This window comes from Equus caballus, chromosome 19 (genome assembly GCF_041296265.1).
Source record: "Equus caballus isolate H_3958 breed thoroughbred chromosome 19, TB-T2T, whole genome shotgun sequence".
NCBI lineage: Eukaryota > Metazoa > Chordata > Mammalia > Perissodactyla > Equidae > Equus > Equus caballus.
Genome location: NC_091702.1, coordinates 41,116,050 through 41,121,441, shown reverse-complemented (window position 1 = coordinate 41,121,441; position 5,392 = coordinate 41,116,050).

Here is a 5,392-nt window from a genome sequence, read left to right as displayed (position 1 = left end):
TGTTGACTGCTGTGTGACCTTGGGACAATCACTTCCCCTCTCTGGACCACAGCTGCCTTATTTGGAAAAGGAAGGGGTTAGACCAGATAGTCTCAAAGGTACCTTCCAGACTTAACTCTCTCAATATTGGTGTCTCTCACTTTAATAAAAAATCTGAAACAATTAATAAATAGAATCCACCCTCCCAAAACACCTTTTTACTGATGAAACAGGCGAATACAGTAAAACTGCTTGCATTACAAAAAAGAATTTTTAAAAAGAGCTGCTTCATTTTAGAAATAATTTGATTTACGTGTAGCTTTTCAAATTCTCTCATACCTATAATTGATAAAATTGTGGCTAATTGGACATTTCAGTGATGGTTCTTTATCCCTAGCAGCTGACCCTGCCACATCCATCAGACAGATTCCCAAGAAACATCCCTGTAACGTTCAGCTGAAATCTCTAATGGGTGTGATCAAATCAGGCTTAATGTTGGCTCCAGTGAACTGTCACTTTGAAAGCTTGTGTTGCTTTCTCATTATCATTTTATTTCTACCATTAGCCACATTCAAACATATAAATCACTCCTAACATCTTCCAGGATGAAGGTTAACTCTCCCTGCTCAGAGCTGATCATCACTACAAGTGAGGAGCAGGGCATTGTGGAAAGAGGGGGACACAGAGTTGAGGGGGCATGCATGAGGTGACCTTGGGTAAGTCACTTCTCTCTCGGGGCTCAGCTTCCTCGCACCTACGTGAATGCCAGGTTGGTCTAGGTCATTCCAAAGCGCCCTTCGGTGCTGATGTGCAAAGACGTTGTACAATAGTCCCAGCAGCCCCTGGGGCTGTGTATATAAGAGCATGATGCCATAAAGCATTTCTGATGACTGCCCCTGCCGCAGTCCGGTGTATAATGGACTGACCCATGACGTCCTTTAGCTTTAGAAGGCGGAAGTAGTTCTTCAGACCCAAGAAAAGCACCTTAAGGTGGGGGGTCAGCAAAAGGCTTTATTTATTAAGCTCCAACTGAGCCTTTCGCTTACGAGCTTCCTCCCTCCCACCCCCGCAGCAGCCCCAGCTCAGGCGCCTCCTCAGTTGAATTGCGACGAGACCCAGTTTTCCTGTTCAGTCCTGCAAGAATAAGGTGAAGTCTGTGGATAGTGGGTCTCGGGGTCCTGGGGAGCAGGTGAAAAGGCTCAACTTCCCTTTGCTGCTCTAGAGAGGGGCTTTCAAACTTTTTGAGACACGGAATTCTTTTTAAAAAATGAAATCTAGGGGCCGGTCCCATGGCTGACTGGTCAAGTTTGCGCACTCTGCTTCAGCGGCCCAGGGCTTTGCCGGTTGGATCCTGGGTATGGACGTAGCACCACTCATCAAGCCATGCTGGGGTGGCGTCCCACATAGCAGAGCCAGAAGGACCTACAACTAGAATATACAACCATGTACTGGGGGGCTTTGGGGAGAAGAAGAAGAAAAAAAGAAATCTAATGTGAACCCAATAAATAAAACAAATAAAAGTGGTGTTTAGCCAGCATAAACTTGTTTTGTACTGTATGTTCAGATTTATGACATTTATCATAAACTCAACAAGAGGTTGTTCTAACACAAAGTTTTGAAACTGGAGGGGCTGGCCCCGTGGCTGAGTGGTTAAGTTCGCGCGCTCCGCTGCAGGCGGACCAGTATTTCGTTAGTTCGAATCCTGGGCACGGACATGGCACTGCTCATCAAACCACGCTGAGGCAGCGTCCCACATGCCACAACTAGAAGAACCCACAACGAAGAATACACAACTATGTACCGGGGGGCTTTGGGGAGAAAAAGGAAAAAATAAAAAAAAAATCTTTAAAAAAAAAAACTAAAAAAAAAAAACAAAGTTTTGAAACTGGAGAATATGGGTGACAGTTGCTGTCTTATCAGCCTCCACATCTGATAAACTTTTGTAATTTGTTTTGTTGCACCGTTTCCAGGTTGCAAATGGGAACTTGTTTTGAGGGTGGCATTGCCATCCCAGGACACTCAAGTATACAGAGATAAGAAACTTTTTATTCTGAGGTCAGCCCTAAAATGAGTTACAGATTTCTCTGTTAGTGGTTTCGGATGTGTTAATGCAGTATAATTTAGTGGAACGTGCATATTATTTCTTGTTTTCGTTTGAAAAAATATTTCTAACGATATTATAAAAATGCAGAATTAACTGTAATGCTTGTAGAGTTTCCGAATCACTGGTGTGGAATGTCTTTGGGCGGCAGACATGGAGAATTCTGGAGGCTTAGGGCAGCCCTGCTGGGGGCTCGGTGAAGTACGTTCTCTGCCACACAGGGGCAGGGAAAAGGGCCCACGGTGACGCGGAAGTTGCTGATATGTAAAGCCATGTTCCCAAACCAGATTCTCAAGACTTGGGGATCTTTCAGTGCCCTCCCTCTTGTGGTTTTCCATTCCCTTGATGGAATCTGTTTTTTTGATGTTCCCGCCTCTCCTCAGCAGGCTTCAGATGAGCTGGAAAGATCTTTAGGGCCAGCATGTTGGGAGAAGTACAGCCCTTCCTTGAGACCACCTGGAGGTGGGAGGAGAGGACTGAAGACCACTCCAAAGAGAAGGCTCGTCCTAGACATGCAATGAGGGTCACTGGACCTGCCTTCCCTGGACCCCCACCCTGCCTCTTAGATAGTCTCCTTCCAGTCCAACCCTGGAGGTTCTGGCCTTTATTTTTAGTAATAAAGCCAATATTTCCTTAATACTCCAGTGTGCCAAGTTGTATATGAGGCACTGTGGGGACACAGAGATGAATAGGCTCAGGCCAGGCCCCCAGTGGCTAACAGTCAACAGAAACGTAAGCTCCTAGCCCGTTTCACCTGAAAGAGAAACTAACTGGGTTCACGGTGCTCCTCAAATATTATTTTCAACAGCAACTCGGCTTGTCTCAATGATCTTTTGATACGAATTCATTTTTGAAGTCCCAGTAAGATCTCTTTGAATGCTCACATTCTTCTGCCCCCACTCCCACCCCGACCTCTGAAGTGTGAGAAAGCACACTTCGGGATGTCTGCCAATGATTGATGGCCCAGCTCTCTCTTTGTATTCCTTGGCCTGTAGGTTTAGATCTCAGATTGTTTCAAAATGGCCAGAAGCAGTCAGCATGTGGTATCTCTGAAATCTTAGAGACACCGGGTCACACGCTAGTAGTATCACACAGCTGAAGAAATTATTAAAAAACAATAGAATTCTCAGTCAAGGTTGAAGCCTTTGCTTCTTGGGCAGTGAGGAATAGAATCCCAGGGAAAGCAATTTTGCAGAGGAAAATAATAAGGAAAATGAGAAGTAATGTCTGGCCTAAGCCCATATATTGTTTCTCCTTTCCCAGGGGTCCCCAACAGTGGAGGCGGGCCAGGGCCTGCTTCCCGTGTGCTTGCACACGTGTCCACTCCACAGCCCCACTGATGATCAGAGTGTCTGTCTCTTAGGTGCGGGGACGGGACTTTGCAGGTGATTCTCTCTCTCTGAGTGCACAGACTTCTAGGCATGGTTAAAGGTGTGGAAAATGAGAGGAGGTCTGTGAACAATTTTCTGTATTTCCAAGAGCTGGATGAGAACTCCGCGTTTGCTTGGCTATGGGTTTGCAGACTCATCAAGATGCCCCCTTTCTTGCTTTGGGTGTGTCTGGTCACACCAAGGACTACCTCTTGCAAACTAGAAGCTCTGCTGGGCCGAGGAGGACGGTGATGAATCACCTGGGGTTTGACAGCAGCCAGATCTGGGGTCAAGCTTGTGCTCATCCGCTTCCTAACCAAATGACTGATGGAGCTGCTTGATCTTTCTGAACCTCATTGTCCTCGTCTGTAAAATAAGGACAATAATAATGCCCACCTCAGAGACTGGTTTGGGGTCGATCCACAGTAAGCCCTTGACTGAAGGCAGCTGTAATTGTTAGTAGCTTTGATTCATGAAAGATGAGAAACTGAATTACTATTTAAGAAAAGTAGCACATTGGTAGGCAAAACTCTTTCAAAACTTGTAGCTCAGAGGAGTTCTAGTTGACGAAAGGTGACACCAGGCAACTGTAAGATTTTTTATTTTCAGTGGGGCAGAGCAGGAGACACCTGGGTGTGATTAAAATTTAATGGAGAAACTTTTATTTCGTTCCTTTGGGTTGTCTATGCCCATCTTCTGGTGTCATTAAACAGGCCCAGGACGATAGCACAGGCCACATGCCCCGTGGTGACCTCTTTCTAAGCCACCTCTGTGTTATCTAGATGGAAAACTGTTGACTGAAAAGAGTAGAACAATCTCCTCTGTCATGCAGATCACATTCGATCAGGACAGCATCCTGTTAATTCAAAAGACACCCACTCTTCCCAGATGGTGACATCAGTGACATCAGTGGGGAGGATGGGGGGGATTTGAGGACAGTTTACCTGGGAATGAAGGTTTCAATCATACTACCACCCAGCGGTGGGCGGAAGTAACTTGGATAAATGAAGCCTGTTCTAGGATTTGGCTTAATTCTCCATAATCTTACCACTACTCTTTGCTCTTGGAGGTCTTTCTTGGCTATATATTGAGACCCACAGTTTTTCTTCTTTTACAAAAATATTGTAGACCTAAAACTGCTCTAAAAAATGAAGACTATATACATATATTCAGCACAAGGTCACGAAACATTAAATTTGGTTCCCAACTTTTCTTCCTGTTCGTATGTTACATGACTTGAGGGCTGGAGTTTCGTACCTAATATTATGGATTTCCCTATTTATTGAGCGTATGGGGAAATTTCCTGTTGAATGTCAACCCTCTTCCCCTCTTCCCTCCAACACACAGCCCTCCTACCCTCTTCCTGTGCAGTAGATGCTCTTTAGAAGGTCTCTTTTAGGTTTTCTTTCTGTCACACAAGGACGTTGCCGTGAATAACAAGGTCTTTCTTCCTGCAGTTGAAGACTTCAGCTTTATGACAAATGGGATATATTCATTTTCTTCTCTATGAGACACTTGAGATGGAATAGTTCATTGAAGGGGGAAGGGAAAACTCATTGTGGAAATCCATTTAGTTTTGTCTTGACTAAAATGAAAGGAATGGAGATTAACAATTCAAAAATGGAGCTTGTTAATTAAAATTAACTACAATTACACAACTTGTCATGCAGCTCACTGGGAATCATTTCTCTCCTGCTTGATTGTGATGATGAAAACTCATCTTCTTCTAGGATAAAATGAAGTCATTCTTATCACAGAGAAAATCTGTTTCCCAAGACTGGCAGCAGAAGTGTTTCTTTTTCTAGAACTAAAAAAAAAAAGCCCCAGGGCTGGCCCGGTGGCATAGGGGTTAAGTTTGTGCACTCTGCTTCAGAGGCCTGGGGTTCACCAGTTGGGATCCTGGGCACGGACCTATGCACCACTCATCAAGCCATGCTGTGGC